Source organism: Myxine glutinosa, chromosome 7 (genome assembly GCF_964187855.1).
Source record: "Myxine glutinosa chromosome 7, kmMyxGlut1.1, whole genome shotgun sequence".
Taxonomy (NCBI): Eukaryota; Metazoa; Chordata; class Myxini; order Myxiniformes; family Myxinidae; genus Myxine; species Myxine glutinosa.
In genome coordinates, this window is record NC_136267.1 from 136536080 (window position 1) to 136561636 (window position 25557).

Genomic DNA, 25557 nt, shown 5'->3' on the forward strand with positions numbered 1-25557 from the left:
TTTATTTGTCATTTGATGATCGGCAAAACGATAGCACAAACACAATACTATTTGCAGGAAGAATGTCGTATCAACCCTCCGACGGCGCTACGGACGCGGACAACGAATCACACCTCACGTCTATGGACGCGAATAGCAACATTCCTTCAAGTTCTCGTGCGGAAGTAGTATCTCCGAGGGGTGCTGAAACAGATGATGGGAGATCACGACGTCTTCAGCAGCAACGAGAAAGCCAAACGAAGAGACGACATGCTGAAACGCCTGAGCAAAGGTCACAGCGCCTTCAGCTGCAAAGACAAAGGGCAAGGATGAGAAGGAGTGCTGAGACGGAGGAGGTGAGAGCGCAGCGTCTTCAGGAGGAACGAGAGAGTCAGCTTGCGAAGGGATGCGGCATCTGCAGAGGAGACGTCACAGCACCATCAAGAGCAGCAAGAAAGAGATCGTATGAGGAGAGATGTGGAATCTGCAGAGGAGACGGCACAGCGTCTTCAGGAGCAGCGAGAAAGAGATAGGATAAGGGAAGTTATTGAGACAAGGCAGAGAAACGCGCAGAATGCAAGAAATTTCACTTCTGCTGACGTCGGTGCGATGGACAAGATTTGTCCACATTGTAGAGCGCTTCTTTTCCAAGGTGAAACAGCTCATTTTTGCTGCACGAATGGAAAGGTGTCCTTGGGAAATCTGGGACCTTTACCCCATCAATTACACAATCTGTTTGCCGGCGATTGACCCACAGCGAACGAATTCCGCAGGAACATCAGACAATACAACTGTCTATTTCAAATGACATCATTTGGAGGAAGCCAAGTTTCTCCTCGGCACGGTGCATGGAGCCCATCGGTCATAATTCAGGGTCAAATACATCATCGTATCGGTTCCTTCTTGCCAAATGCAGATGAACAACCGAAATTCCTCCAAATTTATTTCTTAGATCCACATGACAGCGTACAGTTGAGGATGCGGATACTCACCAATGCTGGTATTCACCGTGATATAGTTGGAGCATTAGAGACCGTGCTGAGACAAGTGAATCCTTACGTTCACTCGTTCCGCATGGCACGCGAGGAAATAGGCAATTTGCCAGAGGCGTTCGTTCTTATTGATCCCAACAGGAGACCAGCTGGTGAACATGAGAGGAGGTTCAATGGTCAAATCGCTGATGAAGTGGGTGTCGTTGTGAAGAATACTGTCGATCCTCAAGCTACAGCGCGTCACATTGTATTGAAAGCAAGAGGAGGAGCGCTGCAAAGTATTTCTGAGTTGCACCGTTCTTACGACGCACTCCAGTATGTTCTCTTCTTCCCATTCGGAGATGACGGCTGGCAGCCCGAAATGAACTTGACCAATGGCAGGAGATTGACTGCCATGAAATACTACTCCTACCGAATAATGAACCACGAGGATGAGTTCAACTACCTCCTCAGAGGGGGGCGTCTGTTCCAGCAGTATCTTGTTGATATGGCAGCCAAAATGGAAGGCACAAGATTGGCGTTTATAAGACTGAACCAGGCATCGCTGAGGTCTGCTACATACAGTGGCTTCACTGATGCTCTCAATGACAATGACGATTTGTCCAACATCGGACGCCGCGTACTACTGTCATCGACATTTGTAGGGGGGCCGAGGTATATGATGGAGCGATGTCAAGATGCCATGATGTACGTAAGAAAATATGGTAACGCGACCTACTTCATCACTATGACGTGTAATCCAAAGTGGCCTGAAATCTCCAATAACCTGTTTCCTCACCAAAGTGAGAACGACAGACCGGATCTCATTGCGAGAGTGTTCGAGTTGAAGAAAACAGTGTTCATTAAATACCTCACTGGATCAGAAGGCTTCTTCGGGAACTGTATCGCTCACGTTGTGTGTGTGGAGTACCCAAAGCGAGGTCTCCCTCACATACACTGTTTGCTGTGGCTCGATGAAGCTTCAAAGCCGAGACCACAAGACTATGATCGATTTGTACAAGCTGAAATACCAGATCCCGATGAAGATCCAGAGGGACACAGACTGGTGTTGAAGCACATGATCCATGGTCCATATTGTTCCACAGCAACTGGATGCTGGAAGAATGGAGCATGCAGACACAGATACCCGCGGTCATATGCTCCGTACACACGGTGCGGAGACGATTCGTACCCCATATATAGAAGAAGATCCCCAGAAATGGGAGGATTTGAAGGGCACCAAGAAGGGAGGCAATGACGACCTGTTACAAATCAGTGGGTTGTTCCCCATAATCTCTATCTCCTGAAAACGTTTGATTGCCACATCAACGTTGAAATATGCTGCTCTATAAAGTCGATCAAGTATGTTATTAAGTATGCCATGAAAGGTAGCGATCAAGCTACGTATGCACTGCGCACAAACGACGAGATAACGGAGTACTTGACGGGTAGATACATTGGACCTTCAGAGGCTGTTGCCTCCATTCTTGGATTCTCAGTCCATGACAGGAAGCCGGCCGTTATCCGTTTAGGAGTACATCTGCCAAATGAACAACAGGTATTTTTTGCTGGGAACGTTCGTGAACAAAGAAATAATCCCAATATGGCCAAAACCACGTTGATAGAGTTTATGGATCTTTGCAGACGTGACCATTTCGCTAAGACACTGTTGTACGTGGATGTTCCGAGATTCTATACATGGACCAAGAAGAGATGACAACGAAGAAAACAGGGCAGACCAGTGGAGGGCAACCCTGGAATGTTTGAGGATGACATATTGGGACGAGTTTACACTGTTTCGCCGCGTACTGGTGACCTGTACTATTTCCGACTACTCCTCCACCACGTGAGAGGGCCGACTTCGTTCGAAGTCCTGAGAATGTGTGATAATGTCATTCTACCCACATTCAAAGACGCTTGCAGAGAAATGGGTTTGCTGCAAGGAGACGCTGTCTGGCGCGAGACTCTGGAGGATGCTGAGAGGACACGCCTTCCCAGACCCATGAGGGATTTGTTCGTTGTGCTCCTCACACAAAGTGAAGTCGACAATCCATTGGATCTATGGGAACGTTTCAAGGACGCTATGGCTGAAGATTATCTTCTAGCTCATCGACGATCTGCAAATGATCCCAATATTGCCATCAACGAGCGCCATCATGACTTGGCTCTATCGTATTTGCAGCAGAAACTGCAATTATTGAACAGAACTGTTGCACATTTTCACTTGCCGACTCCAACGACTGTTCTTCGTCATGAAGGGATTGCCAACATTCACCTACTGAGAGAACTCCAATACGACACGGAGGAACAACAGCGAATCGTAGACGAAAGGCAGCTTCTGCTCAATGATGAGCAGAGAGTTGTCTATGACTTTGCGTGCGGTTGCATCTGCACGAATCAGTCATCAATGATTTTCATTGACGCGCCTGGAGGCACAGGGAGGACGTTTCTTATTAACCTGATTCTCTCTAAAGTGAGAGCGAGTGGAGAAGTTGCCCTCGCGGTGGCCTCATCTGGCATTGCTGCTACCCTCATGCCTGGTGGAAGAACAGCGCACTCAAGGTTCCAAATCCCTCTGACACCGAGGGAAGATGGCATATGCAACATCGATAAAAATTCCACTATCGCAGACCTCTTTCGAAGTACAAAACTCATCGTGTGGGATGAGTGTCCTATGATCAGGAGAGAGAGTTTCGAGGCTGTGGATCGCACGTTGCGTGATGTATGTGACAAAGACGAGCCTTTTGGAGGGATCTTGACGATATGCTGTGGTGATTTCCGTCAACTTCTGCCCGTGGTGAAAAGAGGGTGTGATGCTGACGTTGAGAATGCGTGCATAAAGAAGTCCTACTTATGGCAGAGCTTTGGAATGTTTCACTTGAGAACTAATATGCGACTGACCGACGGAAGTGGGCAGTTTTCAAGATTTTTGCTCGACATCGGCGAGGATAGAATCGAGAAAAATGCGGATGATGAGATAGATTTGCCAGAGGATATACTGCTGACAGCGAGTGGGCTCGATGAGTGCATCGATACCATATATCCATCATTCGCCAATCCGATGGAGGTTTTTTCAGCAAGGTCTATATTAGTGCCCCTCAACGATATGATGCGAAACATCAATTCAAGATGCATCACAAGGTTCCCTGGTGCTAGCAAGGAGTATGCTGCGTTCAACAGTGTGACTGAGGGTACTGATGCGACGCACTTCCCAACGGAATTCCTAGAATCCGTTGAAGTCTCGGGATTGCCGCCGCACAACCTCGAGCTCAAAAAAGGATCCCCTATCATTTTGATGCGGAACTTGGACCCTCCGAAACTTTGCAACGGGACGCGCATGATTGTTGAGGACATGCTTCGAAATATGATAGTTGCGAGGATCATAAGTTCAACGTTTGAAGGCGAAACTGTAATGCTCCCTCGGATCCGACTAAATCTGTCGGAAGCTGAGGATATCCCTTTGCAGCGCTGCCAGTTCCCCATACAATCCTGCTTCGCAATGACGATCCATAAGGCGCAAGGGCAAACTATGGAGAATGTGCTGGTCTACCTGGAGAAACCGGTCTTCCAGCATGGTCAGCTGTATGTGGCGCTCAGTCGAGGGAAGAGGAAAGAGAACGTGCGGGTTTATGTAAATGGAGGATCGTCGACAAAGAACATCGTCATCAGAAGTGTCCTCTGACAACAAAATCGTGGTAGTCCACGGGTCGCGTGTTTTTTTCTAAAAAAAAAAAAAAAAAAAAAAAAAACGATCGGAGATAAGGGCCGAAATCACGTGTCACAGGTAAGTGGTTTAGAACGCTGGAGAGGTGAGCCTTATGGCTTGCTGGCCCAAATAATCTCCCTGATGATGTCCAGCGTTCGCTTTAGTTCTATTCTCATATCTATTCAAACTGACTGACCCAACGGGTCATGGGTCGTCTAGTACATTATAAAAATAAATTACAAAATAAATAAATAAATATAAATAAACAGAAATATACTGATAAATTATAAAAAATGACAAAAAAAATGCGTGACAAAATTTTTATATACGTACAAAAACTTATATTATTACGTACAAAAACCCAGTGCACGCCAATCATCGTTTAATGATCTTCCTTGGACATTGATGCAGTTTGATTGCAGCCATTTAATATTGTTGTGATGTTCGCTTCTTCAAAAAGTCTTCCAGTTATTTTGCCAATCAATTTCATGGAGGTATAAACGATTGTTGTAAAATAATTATTGTAACAATTATTAGCACCATGTTGTGACGCAGGCCTTTGCCTGTTATGTTTTCCAGCTTTCTCTTCATTTTCTTCTCTTCTGTCCTTTATTCTCCTTCTGCTTGATGTTTATAAACTGATTATATTTATTTGCTTTTAATTTGCACCATTTTCATTTTGCCTTTGTTATCACAGCTGCAATAGTTTTATGGACATCTCATTTGTGTGCATGCCAATGAACTACTGCTCTTTCGTTTCACATTAATTTGTGTGTCTTTTATTCTTTGTGTTTTTTATTTTCTTCACAATGTCCTTTTTAATATTTTAAAATTATTTTTACTTCATATGTGATGATATTCCCTACTTTGCACACTAAGCTTCAATTCTCAAATACATTGATACTTCTCCCTATCAAAGTCGCTATATAAACAAATTTGTACTTTAACAGCTCATTGGAGTCAGGACAGGTACCAGAAAATTGGAGAATAGCAAATGTAACATCATTATTTAATTTATAGAAGAATTAGAGAACCAAAGACATGTTAGTTTGACTTCAGTTGTAGGGAAGGAGTTGTAGATGTTAATCAGGGATCACATGGAGGAACCGTTCAAATAAATGCAAACTAATTAAAGGTAGTCAGCATGGATTTACTAAAGGAAGATCTTGTTTAACAAATTTATTGGAGTTATACAGTTCCGTGCAAAAGTATTGTCGTGTGGACGGCTCTCAATTAAGACAGAGCGTCCACGGATGGAATCGAGCTTAATGAGGCGTTTCCAATTGATGGTGGATCATACACGAGGGGGGAGTTTGGGGGATAATGCCGCAGCGTACCTGACGGCCCTGTGCAGTCTTCACCTGGAAATTAATAAATCAACCAAAAACGGAGTTGCTGTACAAAATTACACAGCTTTATTGCCGGACTGCGAGAACAAAGGAACGCGCCGGTAAAAACTAAACCCCCTATTGAGCGCTCTTACACACAGACTTCGACGACATGACAAATGGAAAGGATATGAAAATAAACGTTTCGTTGTGTTCTGTGGTGCGTCTTAGCTCGATCAGTAATCTGCAGTTGTCAAGGATGGTCCGGCTCCGAGCGCAGTCGTCCGACCATGGCTCCGATGTTCGCAGGGAGTTAGGCCTTGATCGATGCGTCCCCGTTCACCAGGCCTCGATACACCCTCTCGCGCCAAGCGAGCGAGTGGCGTGCAGGCAATCTCCTCCCGGATTCGGCACGAAGCTGTGATACACTCAACGGTTGGGTCGCAAGGGAGAGTCGAGGTGAAGGAAAGCGTAAGGGCAGGAGCGAACGAGGTCCAGGCACTCAGGTCTCTTCAACAAGCAGGGACGAGGCAAGGGCAGGAGAACAAGGGCAAGAAGAAGGGTCGAGACAGAGGTCCGGGCAGGATCAATCCAGGGACGAGAAGCTGAAAAATGTCGGCACACAACCGTTCACCACCAAAGTCCGGACCAAAGAGAGACAAAATGTCCGCCGCTCCAAGTATCTTGTCCGGGCCGCTCTGACGTCATCCATGCCTCTTTCCAATCCATGAGTCGCCTCCCACCAGTCGTGCGATCTGCCCACCAAACCCTCGGTGTCAATCTATCGCGAGGTGGGCATGGCCTCAGCCTGCCTGCTCTATGTCTGATCGCCATGGTGTACCACTGCGCGGCCGCTTGCTGTCGGTCTTTTCTGTCAGTCATTGTGACGGCGGGAGAATTAATTAATGTGGTGCACTAATGGATCTAGCTAATGTATGTGATGTATTGCCATTAGGGACACTGGGATGTTCACAGAGGGAACAACATACAATGGAATTAGCATAATCCCTACGCTAGTTAACAAGCCCCACCCCCTCGTGGCGGGGACACATACCCAACTTATCCGACATCCGGTCTAGACGGGTCCTCTACTTATTTACATTGAGATGGTTCCAGCTACCCACGACAACCGGAGCATGATACCTATACAGATCTACCTATATCTATATATGCCCTACCCACCGACATAACAGAAATTACCCCGAACCAATAATTCCACATTTAGATGAAATACGAATTATGTCAAAACAATTTTTCCAAATTAACTTTTTTATTCATAACTGAAAAGATCAAACTATAAATACTCATGTTATAGTTGAAGGAAATTACAGGTCTTGTATACCTGCCAAAAACATGGACGAATTAAAATCCACTGGTTGCAAAAGTATTCAGCCCCTTAGGTCAGTCCTTGGTAGAAGCACCTATTACAGCAATGACTGCTATGAGTTTTTTGGGATAGGTCTTTACCAGCTTTGCCCAGTGAGATGGTGAAATATTTTCCAATTCTTCACGTGAAAATTGCTCTAGTTCTGCCAAGTTTGATGGGGATCATCGATGGACTGCAATCTTCAAGTCTCACCATAAATAGTCAATTGGTCAGTTCAAGTCAGGACTTTGACTGGGCCACTCAAGAACATTTATTTTCTTCTTATTCAGCCACTCCAGTTGAATTTAGCTTTGTGTAATAAAGGGGTGCCCCACATCTGGCAAATAAAATACATCTACTTCTTCGTGCAGCTGTATGAATCAAATTGGCACCCCTTTATATGAACTTTTCTAGAGCATTACTTGCTTCCTACTCAGAACACAAGGGTAGTCCAGCATGTATAGTACACGAGATTTTTTGAATGCCTCTTATTTTGTATTGTTTGGCATTTTCTATAAGTTATGGAATGTCCCTTCTTTTCTATACTTTGCCACATGGCACATGCCTTATATAAAGCCTTATATAAAGTAGCCGTTTCTATGCCCCTGGCATTTTATCCAAGAATGTCTCTTCTTTTCTATAGTTTGCCACATGGCACATGCCATATAAAGGGGCATTTTATATGCCCCTGACATTTTTCACAAGATTCATTTTAAATACGAACAAAATGCATTTGTTCATTGTACAAGACTTTATTCAAGCCGATATAAAAGACTTGAAAAAAGTAAGGAGAAAAAAATATTCAACCCAGATGGGATTTAAACCCACAACCCCCAGCTTGGGAGTCTGATGCTTTATCCATTAGGCCATTGTGCCAGCACGTTAGATTTGTGTAACTAGCAACAGTACCCGCCCTATGGGCGGGGCTTCAATTGGGAAGCCCAAATGAAAAGGTAAAATATCAGAAATTGAAGGCTTTTTTATTTTAAACGATACATATAAACATCTGTTGAATCATATTACACGCAAATCATCAAAATCTAAACAGTACATGGCTAAACAGTACATGGACGATCACGTACCACATATGTCTCGCGTCTCGCTCGCTATCATGTTGTCCCGATAATGATCCTTCTGCAGGTTCACCGATGGAAACCTCGTTACGACTTTTACTTCCTCTAGACAGTCAAGTTCGCTCATATTTTCGGTGCACTGGCACGAGCCGAGAACGGCCCGTGCAGGGGCTGATCCGAGGATCTCATCAAACCGTACGATCGGTAGTAGCGACGGGTGGTGTGTACAAACAGCAGGGACTTAATCAACGTGAGCTGATGACTCGCGCTTACTGGGAATTTCTCGTTCGTGGGACACTGTCTCAAGCCCCACTCCCCATCACGTATGGGGCTCAGCGGTGTACCCGAGCCTGACTGCAAATAGTGCAGTGGCCTCGGCCCTAAAAATTAGGTACACCCCTACCGGAGGTATAACAAGCTGGGACCGGTCTCACTTTAACCGTCTGGGCCTCTAGTTTTTGAAGAATGATGTTGTAGTTGCAGCAATTTTGTACGACATGCTAAATTAACCCCTTATTTCCGACAACATGCAATAAATGGACCCATTTCATCATTTTCTTATTTCATTAAAATAGCCCTATAGATTTTTAGTTATGGTGGCTACATCAATGTTATTCATTGAAATGGACCTGTAGCAACCCATTTCAGGTAGTTTTAAGCTGCTAGGGGGTTAGGGGGCCAAAATTATACCACAAATTTGGCAATTTTTGGCAAATTTGACCGAAATGAATTTTATTTTCTTCTTTTATATCAATAAAACCTGTTATTTCAGTGACAAACCTGATTTGTTTTATTGGTAACTATGTCTCATTGATATAAAAGCTTGTTTTAGTGCAATGTAATGGGTACAACATGGGCCATTAACCCATTGTTTGCGACTGCACGTAAAAGTCCATTTTTAACCAATTTGCCTAAATCTCTGCATTTAGCCTGGTTATCTTAAAACTGGTGGTTGCATCACCGTCTTTCATTGAAATACTCATATCAGTGTATATTAAGTGGTTAAGCCAGTAGGGGAGTTAAAGGGCCAAAGATGTACCCTAAATTTGGCACTTTTTACCAAAAAATTGAAACCGATCTCGTCTTCCATTCTATGATCATCATGATAATCAGTACCAAAATCTGATTGTTTGATCAGCTAGAAACAGTCTGTCGGAAGTCTCATTATAAAAGTCTCATTTAGGACAGTGGAGGGCACAGCATGGTCCATTAACCCCTTGTTTACAGTGGCACACATAACCGTAACATAACTCACCTAAAATCTGGTTGCATGGTACGTGTCTAGGCCTATGTGTCCACCTCCACTTCATTGTCATCTTCGGATATGTTATTCTGATTTGCACAGTCCGTACAGGAACAAGCCTCCATACACTCTAGTCCAGCAAGGAGGCAGGGGCACTTCCTTCCACTCAAACAGGCCTTGTCAGTGCAATAGAGGTGTGTGAGATCACGAACTTCAACCGGAGCAGATGGCTGGGTGGACATTGTCTGAGTGATGCCCCCAGCAACACAAGCAGACAAGCCATGACCAACAGGATCAATCAGTTCTTGTTGAGCAATATGGCTCTCGCACCATATGCGTGTTTGATACCTTGCACAAAGGACATGCTGTTTGAAGGCGTCCTCCGTTGGTGGAAGCATTGATGCTGACTTGTCGGTTCTGATGACCTCTGACATCAGAGGAGGTTAGGATGTTCTGAAGGCCACCATCTCCGAATATCTTACCAATGCTTGCCAAGAAAGCCATTGTGAGGTGCATTCCCCCGCAGCCGCATGGTAACTTTGCCTACCAGCGGTTCTGGTCTGCTCCACAAAATCTGTTGTGCTTTGCTATAGATTGCAAGGTCGGCAGTTATGAGAATATGATGTTGCCCCAACTCTGCGGCTAACTGTACTAGTCTGAGCAATGTTGTAAATATGGTGGAAAGGTCAGACGGCGAGGCATTGATGAATGGTAGATAGCGAATCTTTGTGACTGGGACAGTCCTGGTGCTCACGAGGGCATTGAATCCACTCCATGCAGGAATGGGCGAGTCGTCACCACCACATGCCCTTGCCACTTCCCATACCAAGTCTTTCTTCAAGACCATCGAAGAGTCATTTTCGAATTGACCCTGCTGACAGCTAACAGCAGGTTCCGGCTTCTTTGCTGGCTTGTGATAAACTTGGATGGGTTGTTCTTCGTATTGTCCAGGGTCCAAGGATTTCTGCTTTGTGCGAGGAATGGATGCTAGTTCATCAGTATCCTGAGATCATTGGTACAGGACGATCGCCATGGCATGTGTAGTGTGTTTACCATCGATAGTCTCTTCATTCCGATCGAAATTGTCAATGGCGGCATCTACTATGGATCGGATGTCTTCCAAGTTGAAGTTAGAAATACCGCGTGGAATGGGTTGACTGGGTGGTCCTGAAAGCTCATCAAGAGCTGCTGATGTTAGAAACTTCCGTATATCATCATAGTTGATGGAGTGCCCAACAGAACTGAGAAGCTCTATCAGTTCCTTACTGCCATGATTATGGTGCATTTCAACACCAAGACCGAATGTGATGGGGGTCTGTGTATTACAAGAGAGGGCAATGATGTTGTGGTAGATACCCAGAACCCTCAAGTCAGTATTACCAGCGCCGCAATGATTGGCCTTATCAAAGCATTCCTTCGACGTGCACCATGTTATGAAGTCATACAATGTCTCAGGAACGAAGTTCTTGCACTGCTGCATATTCAGGTCCACACTTGGAGTGTAGTGGGTAGTCTGAAAGCTAATTCCAGACATTGAACTGCGCAGAATACCAGCAGCTTGATGGAGGATAACAGCGTTATTCAGTTCACCCATATCTTCACTATTAGTGTATTCACATTTACCAGATTCACTGATCTGAATGTTCAGCGCTGCAACCTTTTTCAAGGCATCACCAACACTCACTTCACTGGAACAAACTAGATCGGACTTGCCAGGCTGGGCTATGAATAATAGTTTGTCATTATAATGATTCTTCAGCTTCTCTTTAAGTCTCCATGAGGGATATTCACTGGACTCCGTGCTAGTATCAGGAGTATCAGGCCTACCTTCATTGAGCATTTCAATGAATCGTTCATGTAGAGAGGACAATGTCACAAGATTCCTGCTTCTTTTTTTTCTTCTTCTTTTTTTTGTATACTGAATCGAGGTTCGTGAAAGAGCTGACATTTATTTCACAAACAAATCAACCAGACAAACAAAATATATAAAAAGAGGGAGCGGAAGACAAGAGAAGGGGAAGCACACAAACACTTGAGGGCACACAACATTTAAGAGCAGGGAGATGTGTGGGAGGGAGAGGGCTTGGGGGGAGGGGGGTGGCAGAAGTATCAAACACAAGGACACCAAGGACTTCCAGGACAGAAGTTGGTATTTCAAAAAAGTGGAAATGGGGTGAAATTAGCGGGGATAGAAAAGATCAATGTTTTGGATGGGGAAAGATAAGAGATGGTGGTGAACAGCTGTTTCAAAGACCTGGAGGGTGGAGTGGGATTGAAGAGAGTGAGGGAGTTTGTTCCAGAGGCGGGAGAAAAGAGGAATGAAGGAGTGAAGATGAGCAGAGAGTCTTGATTTTGGCAGTTTAACCATAAGAGGGTTGCAGGCAGATCTTGTGCGACCTGTAGGAATATTTGCTGGACAGAGCCCAGAGAGAGCTGGGGGGGGCAAGGCCAGAGAGGAGTCGGTAGTAGACGGAAAGACCACCAACCTGCCTGCGGTGAGTGAGTCAGAGGCCCTTGAAGTTAGCTTCATCGTGGGAGATTCCAATGATTCTGAATGCTTTGGTTTCAACAGCGTGAAGACGAGCTAGGTGTGAGGCAGGTGCACCAGCCCAGAGGGGAGAGCAGTATTCCATTGAGCTGTGGATGAAAGCCTTGTATGTGGTGAGGAGCTCAGGTGTGCCAAGGAAGGACTTCGCACGACGGAGGATGCCCAGTCGGCGACTGGCTTTGGAGGCCAGATTTGAAATGTGGTTTTCCCAGGAAAGATCATGGCAGATAGTGAGACCCAAAAGCTTGAGTGACAGAACTTCTTGGAGAGGATTATTCAGAAAGTGGATGGGAGGGTTGTCCAGTCGGTCTTTTCGGAGAGACTTCGTAAGAGTGTGAGATTTGTCAGGATTGAAAGACATGTTCCACTTGTATGCCCAGTCTGTGATTTTGTCCAGGTCTGCAGAGAGTGAGGAGGCTGCAGACTGCCGATCTGAGGGATGAAGAATGGAGCGACAGAGAGTAGAGTCATCAGCAAAGAGATAGAGAGGATTTTCAAGAGAGTCAGAGAGATCACTGATGAAGACCAGAAAAAGCACAGGGCCCAGAACACTGCCTTGGGGAACTCCAGCCTGAACAGGAAGAGGAGATGAGAGAAACCCATTCAGGGCCACACGTTGACAACGACTAGAGAGGAAGTCCGCCAGCCATGCATGGAGATTTCCATGGATACCAAAAGAGGACAGTTTGGTGAGCAGAGCGGGGTGCCAGACCGTATCGAAGGCACGTGATATGTCAAGGGAGACAGGTCTAATTTCCTGTTTGGCATTGAGGACCTCCATCCATTGTTGAGAAAGCAGAAGCATCATGTCCAGAGTAGAGTTACCAGGTCTGAAACCAAATTGATGATCAGAGATCAAGCCATTGGAGAAGAGGAAAGATTTCATATCTGAAGCAATGATGGATTCCATGACTTTGCTGATAATTGGGAGAAGGCTGCTTGGTCTGTAGTTGCTGGGATCTGTTTTTGCACCTTTTTTGTGCAAAGCGGTGATGTTGGCAGATTTCCAAGCAGATGGCAGATGACCTTGAGCAAAAGAGAGGGTGAAGAGAACAGAGAGAGGGAGTGAAAGAGTGGAAGAACAGGATTTTAGGACCCGTGGGCTGATGCCGTCAGGTCCAGTTGCAGAATCAGAGTCGAGTGTTGACAGAAACTTTTCCACCTTGTCAGGAGGAAAGGACACAGAGTCCAGGAGCAGCTGGGTACGACTGGGTACAGAGAGGGATGGGTTTGGGACACAAGATTTAGAGGCAAACACAGAGTTGAGGCATTCAGCCTTTTCACGTGCGGAATCAGCCGGGTGGCCGTTTGAGGTGAGGGAGGGGATGGAGGAGGAACAAACACCAGAAACAGATTTGACCAGACGCCACCAGGATTTGGAAGAGGGAGACAGATAAGAGAGTTCTGTCCTGAGAATGGAGAGATATTGTTTCCTGGCTCTCCTGAGGGTGGACACACACTTGTTTCGGGCTTTGTGAAAGGAAATGAGATTTCCTTCCATTGGATTTGCTTTCCAGGAGACGAAAGCAAGTGTTTCTGGGCAATAGCCTCACCACAAGATTCCGTGTACCATGGACGGGAGGAAGGGTATGACAACTGAAGACGAGATGGGATAAATCTGTGCATGAGAGAGAGCAATTTACTTTGGAAGAATTCCCAGGATGAGTTGATGTCAGAGGCGGTAGAGATGGGAGACCAGTCCAGATGATTGATGGCTGCTTGAAGACCGTGCAAGTTGGCCTGAGTGAAATGCCAGACTCGTCGACGCTGAGGAGGCTCTCTGAGAATGGTCAGAGAGATGTCCACTTTAACAAGCACATGATCAGATGAGCCGATTGGAGCAGAAGAAGAGCAGCAGACATTTTCAGGGAAGTTTGTCATAACCAAGTCCAGAAGAGAAGATGCTCCGTTGACTGAGATCCGGGTCGGGAAATTGACAGATTGTGTCAGTCCCAGTGAGTCACAGAAATCCTTTGCTGAAGAGCCATGGCTGGTGAGAGAGGAACCCACACCCAGCCAACTGGCATGGTGACAATTGAAATCACCACATATGAGGAAGAGAGAGTTGGGATGGGTAGATAGAAGTTGGTCCATATTATCAGACAGCGAGATGTAGATGGAGTCATCACTGTTTGGTGGACAGTACAACACACATATGAACAAAAGGTGGGAGCGAAGGGGAAGCCGTAGCCAAAGGTATTCCTGGGGGTGAGGTGGAGAGAGGGCAGTGCAGGGCGAGTGAGGAAGAGAGTTTTTTATAAAGATAGCAACTCCCCCTCCAGGACGAGGCTCAGGTCTATCATACCGGAGGAGGGAGTAACCTGGGAGAGATACCAAGGCATCAGAGACATCATGAAGGAGGAAAGTTTCTGTTAAGCAGATCACATCTGGTTTATCAGAAGCAACCTGTATGGAGAGATCAGTCAAGTTTGAGCGAAGGCCCCGGATGTTTGAGGTCCATACTGTTAAGGAAGAGGAAGGGGGAGCATCGGATACAGAACAGGGGGGGGGGGAGCGGTAGGGTAAGATGTGGAAGAGGAGGAAGAGGTAGGGAGAGCTGTTGAAGGTGTGTCAGAGATTTCAGAATAGCTTGGAGAAAGGGAAGAATGGGGCGGACCAAAGGTTTGATGGTGATTGGGTGAGGCGCAGTGAGGTGTTATTTGAGTAGGGGGAAGAGTGAGGCAGAAGGTTGAGGGAGATGAAGGTTAAAGTTGGAAGGGGGAAGAAGTGGGGAGGACGCTTTGAGGAGGAGGGGTGAGAGGGGAGTCTAGGAGGGGAGGAGTGAGGGAGGGTCTTTGAGGGGAGGGGTGTGGGGGGAGTTTAGGAGGGAAGGGGCAAGGGGGGAGATCTGAAAGGGATGGGTGATGGGGAAGATTTGGAGGGGAGGGGCAAGGGGGAATATTTGAAAAAGATGGGTGATGGGGAAGATTTGGAGGGGAGGGGCAAGGGGGTGGATTTGGAGGGGAGGGGTGATGGGCAAGTTTTGAAGGGGAGGGGTGATGGGGAAGTTTTTGAGGGAAGGGGTGATGGGGAAGTTTTGGAGGGAAGCGGTGATGGGGAAGATTTGGTGGGGAGGGGTGAGATTAGATTTTAGAAAGTGTACGATTAATGGGAAACGAACATTTATTGCAAAATGAGTTTCTTGAGACCTTTGAATCAAAAATACGTTTGAGGACGCTGAAGGATGGGTGGAGTTCTGGAGAGTTTAGGGAATGGATGAAAGAGGCACTGTAACTGTACTGTAAGAGATGGAATTTTTTTTTGGAATGAATAGATTTGGTGAGCAAGTCGAAAGCATCCTTTTATAGAAGAAGAAGAAAAAGGTGTTATAGTATATGACAGAATACAGTTCTTCAGGGGACAGTTGAAACATTTTTTAATGACGTGAACACGTGGTCACGAACAACGTGGTCGAAGCACCAATGAACAAATAAGAACGAACAACGGATAAGAACAGAGAAGGGATTTTTTTTTTTATTTTTTTTTTTTTTAGTTGAGATGAAAACAGAGACAGAGACCGAACGTGAAACGTGAAAAATAGAGACCGAAAGTAATTGCGAGCGCAATCGAAGAACCGCTGAGACAGAAACAAAGCCTCAAGCCAAGGTCAGACACGGTAGCCTACTAGTACTACACTAGGCGTCAGTACTACAGACACACTGTACTTCACGTCAGTAGTACACTGACACACTGTACTAGTACTACAGACACGGTAGCCTACTAGTACTACACTAGGCGTCAGAATACGCGACACGAACTAACCGACGATTCTGTACACGTATGAAAAACCAACACCAAGAATACTATCAAAGACACACCAATAGTTACGCACACCGAAAGAAAGATACAGTTTCGACAAAAACACAATTGTAAAGTTACTTAACTTCGAAAGCGTGCGCGCATGGACAGCTTTGAAGAGACGTGATAGAATAGTTCAATCTATGAAAGATAGTTCAATCTTGATAGAATAGTGCACTCAATTTCCTTACTCAAACGCAGAACACCCTTATCGAAATCAGTCAGAGATTTCTGAGCTTCAGCCTTGCCCCTGTCAGCATTGATATTTCGTGGTGAAATATAACGACTATACCATGACCTATGGTACTTTGCATCATATGCAAACAAGTCTGGGTAAGCTAACATGCGCATGCGAATTTTGTCATCTAGTCTTTCTAAAGAGGCTGCTATGATGCGGTCACGAGTTGATGCCCCAGTGCCAGTGGCAATGTTGGTCAGCTTTTCTTTTCTAATGTTAGATGACCCACATATGAGACAGTCTGTTCTTATATTGAAAGCAGATGTTTCAGCTCGCCTAAGCCGTGTTGGACCACTGTGACAGTCAGGTGTATCATTACCAGTGCTAACCGTTCCACTGGGATCGCTTTGCACGTACTTCAGGTTACTCGAGGATGTATACCAAGCTCTGCATTTTGTGTGGTATCTAACCGTAACAGTTCGATTTAAAATGTCATCTTGGATTTTAGAAAGTCTCTCATGAACATCATCTTGACGGAGTTCTGCGGCATGAATAACGGCTTTGATTCCCTCCAGTGTTGGTTTTTTTTAACGAATGGACAATCTGCATCCAATGGGCGACGACATATCACACAGTTGTCGTTGGCATTGCTGCTTGTTCGTATCCGCTTCTTGGGAGGTTCTTGTGAGAGGTCCATCTTCTTTCCTGAAAGGAAAAAAATAGGATTCAGTTCGGTCAAATTTGGTAAAAAATGCCAAATTTGGGGTATAATTTTGCCCCCCTAACCCCCCTAGCAGCTTAAAACTACCTGAAATGGGTTTCTACATGTCCATTTCAATGAATAATATTGATGTAACCAGCATAACTAAAAATCTATAGGGCTATTTTAATGAAATAACAAAAAGATGAAATGGGTCCATTTATTGCATGTTGTCGGAAATAAGGGGTTAACTTAGCATGTTGTACAAAATTGCTGCAACTACAACATCATTTTTCAAAAACTAGAAGCCCAGACGGTTAAAATGAGACCGGTCCCAGCTTGTTCTACCTCCGGTAGGGGTATCTCCTAAAATAGAGCCCTTTTTCAGCTTCGGCCACTGCACTAAAAGGGCAAGGTACACGCTGGCCCGTCCAGTGTAGGGCGCATGCGGCCCCGGACATCGAAGGGCATTAAACGTTCATTAAACATTAAACATTCATTAAAGGATTACGAAACGAAAAACATTTCGAAATTACGTTCACACCGTCACGTTAAACACTACCGTGAACACATACATCGTCACAATAAGAACATCGTCACAATGAACGTTATGCGAACGCGAATGTTATGCGGGAGTCCAAACCTGAAATTGGGAAAACGAAATAGCCTATTTTACTCCTGGCGATCCCAGGATTACCCACCAAAATATTTTTGCGATCGGTTCAGCAGTTTTTACGGTACCTTCGAACAGACAGACAGACGGACATTTGGTGAATTATAGTAAGATCGTCACAATGAGAACATCGTCACAATGAACGTTATGTGAACGCGAATGTTATGCGGGAGTCCAAACCTGAGAATGCTGGAGACCAAAGCTGAAATTGGGAAAACTAAATAGCCTATTTTACTCCCAGGGGTCCCAGGATTACCCATCCAAAATATCTTTGCGATCTGTTCAGCAGTTTTTACGGTACCTTCGAACAGACAGACGGACATTTGGTGAATTATAGTAAGATAATATTTTGAAGATTTATAAAGTGTATAGTGTATACATATTTTTATATATTTATTTATGTATATATATTTATATATATTTAATTTTAAAGCAAAAACTGTAGCACTTAGGTGGAATTTGTTGTGAAAGCCATTAACTAGATCTATTGGCCAATGTATATTCCAAGTTTCAGCTGGTTTTAATGTATATTCCTTGAGATATGATCGCCAACACATTTTGGGCAGACGGACGGACGGATGGACACCAACGTGATCTTGAGGGTTTTCTAAATATAACTCAAGAATGTGGAAACAGACGTTGCTGAAATTTGGAACATATTACCTCAACGTAGAAAGCATTTACTTCTGAAATTTGCAGCCGATTTCGTCCAGTAGAAGCCGAGAAACACATTTTCAGTCCCCATGTAAAAGCTGCATACAGAGAAACGATCCCTTATATAAAGGGAGGGGCGCTTTGCGCCCCCCTTTGATTTAATACGGTACCACATAGGATGCTTATTAGCTCCGGTAAAGGCTTGTGGAGTGGCTGGTCAGATAACTAACTGGTTTGGAAACGAGCTTATTGATAGGAAGCAAATAGTGGCTGTGAGTGGGAGGATGTCTGGCTGGAAGCATGTTGGTAGTGGGGTACTTCGTTGATCAACACTGGGACCCTTATTATTCATAATTACCTCCGCCACCTAAGGTGGATGTAGGTTATGTTTTCACCCCCGCAAGTCTGTTTGTGAGCAGGATATCTGAAAACGTTACAGACAGATTGGGATGAAACTTGGTGGACAGATTGTGTGTGTGGCAGAGACGAATTGATTAGATTTTGATGGAGATCTGGATCCAGATATGAGATTTTTAAAAAGCGATTTTTCATAATTGAGAAATGGGGCCAAAAAGGGGGTGGGGTGAGTAGGCAGCAAAATGGCAAGCAGGTATAGGGTAAGCTAATATGTTTTTAGGTTGTATTCATACACGGGTATATTATAAATCAAAAAGGTAGTGTTAACACTACAGGAATTTAGTGACCCTCATCGAGAATTATGTGTTCAGTTTTGGTCGCCACATCTGAGGAAGGCCATAGATGCCATAGAGAGAGGGTTTAGAGCTACTCGGCTGATTGCAGTGTTCACCAGACGAAGGTATGAGCAGCGGCTGAAGGAGAAAGGACTTTCACCTGAGAAAGAGGGCGATTAGAAGGGGATTTCATTGAGGTTTATCTGAAGATTATGGACAAAATAAGTAAAGAAAGGGGTTTTCAGCAGAATAGACAGTTGTAGATCCAGGGGACACAGTCTGAAAGTAAAGAATAGGTAGAAGAGCTAAGGCAGTAGTAAGAGATGGATCTTTCACTCAGAGTAGTTAATGCATGGAATGGTTTCCCTGGAGAGGTAGTGGCAGCAGAAATATTAGAAAGGTTTAAAATGGAATTAGATTCCAAAGGATAATTCTAAGGGGTTATAAAGGGTAATTCTAAAGGGTTATAAAGGGCTATTCTAATAGGTAATTCTAAAGGGTAATTCTGAAGTGTTTTTAAGTGTAATTCAAGACGGTAATTCTAAAGGGTAATTCTGAAGTGTTTTTAAGTGTAATTCAAGACGGTAATTCTAAAGGGTAATTCTGAAGTGTTTTTAAGTGTGATTCCAGACGGTAATTCGAAAGGGTAATTCTGAAGTGTTATTTACTGTAATTCAAGACGGTAATTCTAGAGGGTAATTCTGAAGTGTTATTAAGTGTAATTCAAGACGGTAATTCTAAAGGGTAATTCTGAAGTGTTTTTAAGTGTAATTCAAGACGGTAATTCTAAAGGGTAATTCTGAAGTGTTTTAAAGTGTAATTCAAGACAGTAATTCTAAAGGGTAATTCTGAAGTGTTTTTAAGCGTAATTCAAGACGGTAATTCTAAATGGTAATTCTGAAGTGTTTTTAAATGTAATTCAAGAGGTTAATTCTGAAGTGTTTTTCAGTGTAATTCAAGAGGTTAATTCTGAAGTGTTTTTAAGTGTAATTCAAGAGGTTAATTCTGAAGTGTTTTTAAGTGTAATTCAAGACGGTAATTCTAAAGGGTAATTCTGAAGTGTTTTTAAGTGTAATTCAAGAGGTTAATTCTAAAGGGTAATTCTGAAGTGTTTTTAAGTGTAATTCAAGAGGTTAATTCTAAAGGGTAATTCTGAAGTGTTATTAAGTGTAATTCAAGAGGTTAATTCTGAAGTGTTCTTAAGTGTAATTCAAGACGGTAATTCTGAAGGGTAATTCTGAAGTGTTCTTAAGTGTAATTCAGGACGGTAATTCTAAAGGGTAATCCTGAAGTGTTCTTAAGTGTAATTCAAGACGGTAATTCTGAAGTGTTGTTAAGTGTAATTCAAGAGGTTAATTCTGAAGTGTTTTTAATTGTAATTCAAGAGGTTAATTCTGAAGTGTTAAGTGCAATTCAAGACGCTAATTCTAAAGGTTAATTCTGAAGTGTTTTTAAGTGTAATTCAAGACTGTAATTCTAAAGGGTAATTCTGAAGTGTTCTTAAGTGTAATTCAGGACGGTAATTCTAAAGGGTAATTCTGAAGTGTTCTTAAGTGTAATTCAAGACGGTAATCCTGAAGTGTTGTTAAGTGTAATTCAAGAGGTTAATTCTGAAGTGTTATTAAGTGTAATTCAAGAGGTTAATTCTGAAGTGTTCTTAAGTGTAATTCAAGACGGTAATTCTGAAGTGTTGTTAAGTGTAATTCAAGAGGTTAATTCTGAAGTGTTATTAAGTGTAATTCAAGAGGTTAATTCTGAAGTGTTATTAAGTGTAATTCAAGACGGTAATTCAAGAGGTTAATTCTGAAGTGTTATTATGTGTAATTCAAGAAGGTAATTCAAGAGGTTAATTCTGAAGTGTTATTAAGTGTAATTCAAGACGGTAATTCTAAAGGGTAATTCTGAAGTGTTTTTAAGTGTAATTCAAGAGGTTAATTCTGAAGTGTTCTTAAGTGTAATTCAAGATGGTAATTCAAGATGGTAATTCTGAAGGGTAATTCTGAAGTGTTATTAAGTGTAATTCAAGACGGTAATTCCACTGGGTAATTCTGAAGTGTTATTAAGTGTAATTCAAGACGGTAATTCTAAAGTGTAATTCTGAAGTGTTATTAAGTGTAATTCAAGACGGTAATTCTAAAGGGTAATTCTGAAGTGTTATTAGGTGTAATTCAAGACGGTAATTCTAAAGGGTAATTCTGAAGTGTTATTAAGTGTAATTCAAGATGGTAATTCAAGAGGTTAATTCTGAAGTGTTATGAAGTGTAATTCAAGACGGTAATTCTGAAGGGTAATTCTGAAGTGTTCTTAAGTGTAATTCAAGGCGGTAATTCTAAAGTGTAATTCTGAAGTGTTATTAAGTGTAATTCAAGACGGTAATTCTAAAGGGTAATTCTGAAGTGTTTTTAAGTGTAATTCAAGATGGTAATTCTAAAGGGTAATTCTGAAGTGTTATTAAGTGTAATTCAAGACGGTAATTCTGAAGTGTTATTAAGTGTAATTCAAGACGGTAATTCTCAAGGGTAATTCTGAAGTGTTATTAAGTGTAATTCAAGATGGTAATTCTAAAGGGTAATTCTGAAGTGTTATTAAGTGTAATTCAAGACGGTAATTCTAAAGGGTAATTCTGAAGTGTTATTAAGTGTAATTCAAGACGGTAATTCTAAAGGGTAATTCTGAAGTGTTATTAAGTGTAATTCAAGATGGTAATTCTAAAGGGTAATTCTGAAGTGTTTTTAAGTGTAATTCAAGACGGTAATTCTAAAGGGTAATTCTGAAAGGGTAATTCTGAAGTGTTCTCAAGTGTAATTCAGGACGGTAATTCTAAAGGGTAATTCTAAAGGGTAATTCTGAAGGGTAATTCTGAAAGGTAATTCTGAAGTGTTTTTAAATGTAATTCAAGACGGTAATTCTAAAGGGTAATTCTGAAGTGTTATTAAATGTAATTCAAGATGGTAATTCTAAAGGGTAATTCTGAAGTGTTATTAAGTGTAATTCAAGATGGTAATTCTAAAGGGTAATTCTGAAGTGTTCTTCAGTGTAATTCAAGACGGTAATTCTAAAGGGTAATTCTGAAGTGTTTTTAAGCGTAATTCAAGACGGTAATTCTGAAGGGTAATTCTGAAGTGTTTTTAAATGTAATTCAAGAGATTAATTCTGAAGTGTTTTTAAGTGTAATTCAAGAGGTTAATTCTGAAGTGTTTTTAAGTGTAATTCAAGAGGTTAATTCTGAAGTGTTATTAAGTGTAATTCAAGACGGTAATTCTAAAGGGTAATTCTGAAGTGTTTTTAAGTGTAATTCAAGAGGTTAATTCTGAAGTGTTATTAAGTGTAATTCAAGAGGTTAATTCTGAAATGTTTTTAAGTGTAATTCAAGAGGTTAATTCTTAAGTGTTTTTAATTGTATTTTCAAGAGGTTAATTCTGAAGTGTTACGATGTGTAATTCAAGACGGTAATTCTAAAGGGTAATTCTGAAGTGTTTTTAAGTGTAATTCAAGATGGTAATTCTAAAGCGTAATTCTGAAGTGTTATTAAGTGTAATTCAAGAGGTTAATTCTGAAGTGTTATGAAGTGTAATTCAAGACGGTAATTCTAAAGGGTAATTCTGAAGTGTTTTTAAGTGTAATTCAAGATGGTAATTCTAAAGGGTAATTCTGAAATGTTTTTAAGTGTAATTCAAGAGGTTAATTCTTAAGTGTTTTTAATTGTAATTCAAGAGGTTAATTCTGAAGTGTTATGAAGTGTAATTCAAGACGGTAATTCTAAAGGGTAATTCTGAAGTGTTTTTACGTGTAATTCAAGATGGTAATTCTGAAGGGTAATTCTGAAGTGTTATTAAGTGTAATTCAAGACGGTAATTCTGAAGTGTTATTAAGTGTAATTCAAGACGGTAATTCTCAAGGGTAATTCTGAAGTGTTATTAAGTGTAATTCAAGACGGTAATTCTAAAGGGTAATTCTGAAGTGTTATTAAGTGTAATTCAAGACGGTAATTCTAAAGGGTAATTCTGAAGTGTTATTAAGTGTAATTCAAGACGGTAATTCTAAAAGGTAATTCTGAAGTGTTTTTAAGTGTAATTCAAGACGGTAATTCTAAAGGGTAATTCTGAAAGGGTAATTCTGAAGTGTTCTCAAGTGTAATTCAGGACGGTAATTCTAAAGGGTAATTCTAAAGGGTAATTCTGAAGGGTAATTCTGAAAGGTAATTCTGAAGTGTTTTTAAATGTAATTCAAGATGGTAATTCTAAAGGGTAATTCTGAAGTGTTATTAAATGTAATTCAAGATGGTAATTCTAAAGGGTAATTCTGAAGTGTTATTAAGTGTAATTCAAGATGGTAATTCTAAAGGGTAATTCTGAAGTGTTCTTCAGTGTAATTCAAGATGGTAATTCTAAAGGGTAATTCTGAAGTGTTTTTAAGCGTAATTCAAGACGGTAATTCTGAAGGGTAATTCTGAAGTGTTTTTAAATGTAATTCAAGAGATTAATTCTGAAGTGTTTTTAAGTGTAATTCAAGAGGTTAATTCTGAAGTGTTTTTAAGTGTAATTCAAGAGGTTAATTCTGAAGTGTTATTAAGTGTAATTCAAGACGGTAATTCTAAAGGGTAATTCTGAAGTGTTTTTAAGTGTAATTCAAGAGGTTAATTCTGAAGTGTTATTAAGTGTAATTCAAGAGGTTAATTCTGAAATGTTTTTCAGTGTAATTCAAGAGGTTAATTCTTAAGTGTTTTTAATTGTAATTCAAGAGGTTAATTCTGAAGTGTTATGAAGTGTAATTCAAGACGGTAATTCTAAAGGGTAATTCTGAAGTGTTTTTAAGTGTAATTCAAGATGGTAATTCTAAAGGGTAATTCTGAAGTGTTATTAAGTGTAATTCAAAAGGTTAATTCTGAAGTGTTATGAAGTGTAATTCAAGACGGTAATTCTAAAGGGTAATTCTGAAGTGTTTTTAAGTGTAATTCAAGATGGTAATTCTAAAGGGTAATTCTGAAATGTTTTTAAGTGTAATTCAAGATGTTAATTCTTAAGTGTTTTTAATTGTAATTCAAGAGGTTAATTCTGAAGTGTTATGAAGTGTAATTCAAGACGGTAATTCTAAAGGGTAATTCTGAAGTGTTTTTAAGTGTAATTCAAGATGGTAATTCTAAAGGGTAATTCTGAAGTGTTATTAAGTGTAATTCAAGACGGTAATTCTGAAGTGTTATTAAGTGTAATTCAAGACGGTAATTCTCAAGGGTAATTCTGAAGTGTTATTAAGTGTAATTCAAGACGGTAATTCTAAAGGGTAATTCTGAAGTGTTATTAAGTGTAATTCAAGACGGTAATTCTAAAGGGTAATTCTGAAGTGTTATTAAGTGTAATTCAAGACGGTAATTCTAAAAGGTAATTCTGAAGTGTTTTTAAGTGTAATTCAAGACGGTAATTCTAAAGGGTAATTCTGAAGGAGTAATTCTGAAGTGTTCTCAAGTGTAATTCAGGACGGTAATTCTAAAGGGTAATTCTAAAGGGTAATTCTGAAGGGTAATTCTGAAAGGTAATTCTGAAGTGTTTTTAAATGTAATTCAAGACGGTAATTCTAAAGGGTAATTCTGAAGTGTTATTAAGTGTAATTCAAGATGGTAATTCTAAAGGGTAATTCTGAAGTGTTCTTCAGTGTAATTCAAGACGGTAATTCTAAAGGGTAATTCTGAAGTGCTTTTAAGCGTAATTCAAGACGGTAATTCTGAAGGGTAATTCTGGAGTGTTTTTAAATGTAATTCAAGAGATTAATTCTGAAGTGTTTTTAAGTGTAATTCAAGAGGTTAATTCTGAAGTGTTTTTAAGTGTAATTCAAGAGGTTAATTCTGAAGTGTTATTAAGTGTAATTCAAGACGGTAATTCTAAAGGGTAATTCTGAAGTGTTTTTAAGTGTAATTCAAGAGGTTAATTCTGAAGTGTTATTAAGTGTAATTCAAGAGGTTAATTCTGAAATGTTTTTAAGTGTAATTCAAGAGGTTAATTCTTAAGTGTTTTTAATTGTAATTCAAGAGGTTAATTCTGAAGTGTTATGAAGTGTAATTCAAGACGGTAATTCTAAAGGGTAATTCTCAAGTGTTATTAAGTGTAATTCAAGACGGTAATTCTGAAGTGTTATTAAGTGTAATTCAAGACGGTAATTCTGAAGTGTTATTAAGTGTAATTCAAGACGGTAATTCTAAAGGGTAATTCTGAAGTGTTATTAAGTGTAAATCAAGACGGTAATTACCTTCGCAAAAGCGGAAGGTTATGTTTTGATCGCTGTGTATTTATTTGTATGTCTGTGTGTGTGTGTGTGTGTATGTTATTCGCATAACTCAAAAAGTATTCAACCGAATTGCATGAAATTTGGTGGGATGATTGGTTATTATACGGGACACATTTGATTAGATTTTGGGAGCAATCGGGTCAAAGGTCAAGGTCAAGGTCACGAAAAGGTCAAAATCGTATTTTTACCATAGCGCGGTCAATTTTTATCCAATTGGCATGCAACTAATGCCAAAATGTTCAGAATTCAATGCCCGATCTTGTGATATACGACATGACCCAGTGAAGACATTACCCTTGTTAGCGGTTGGGGGTCAAAGGTCAGGGGGGTCACGACCTTGCAAAATGTGCGTTTTTTGTCATAACTCGG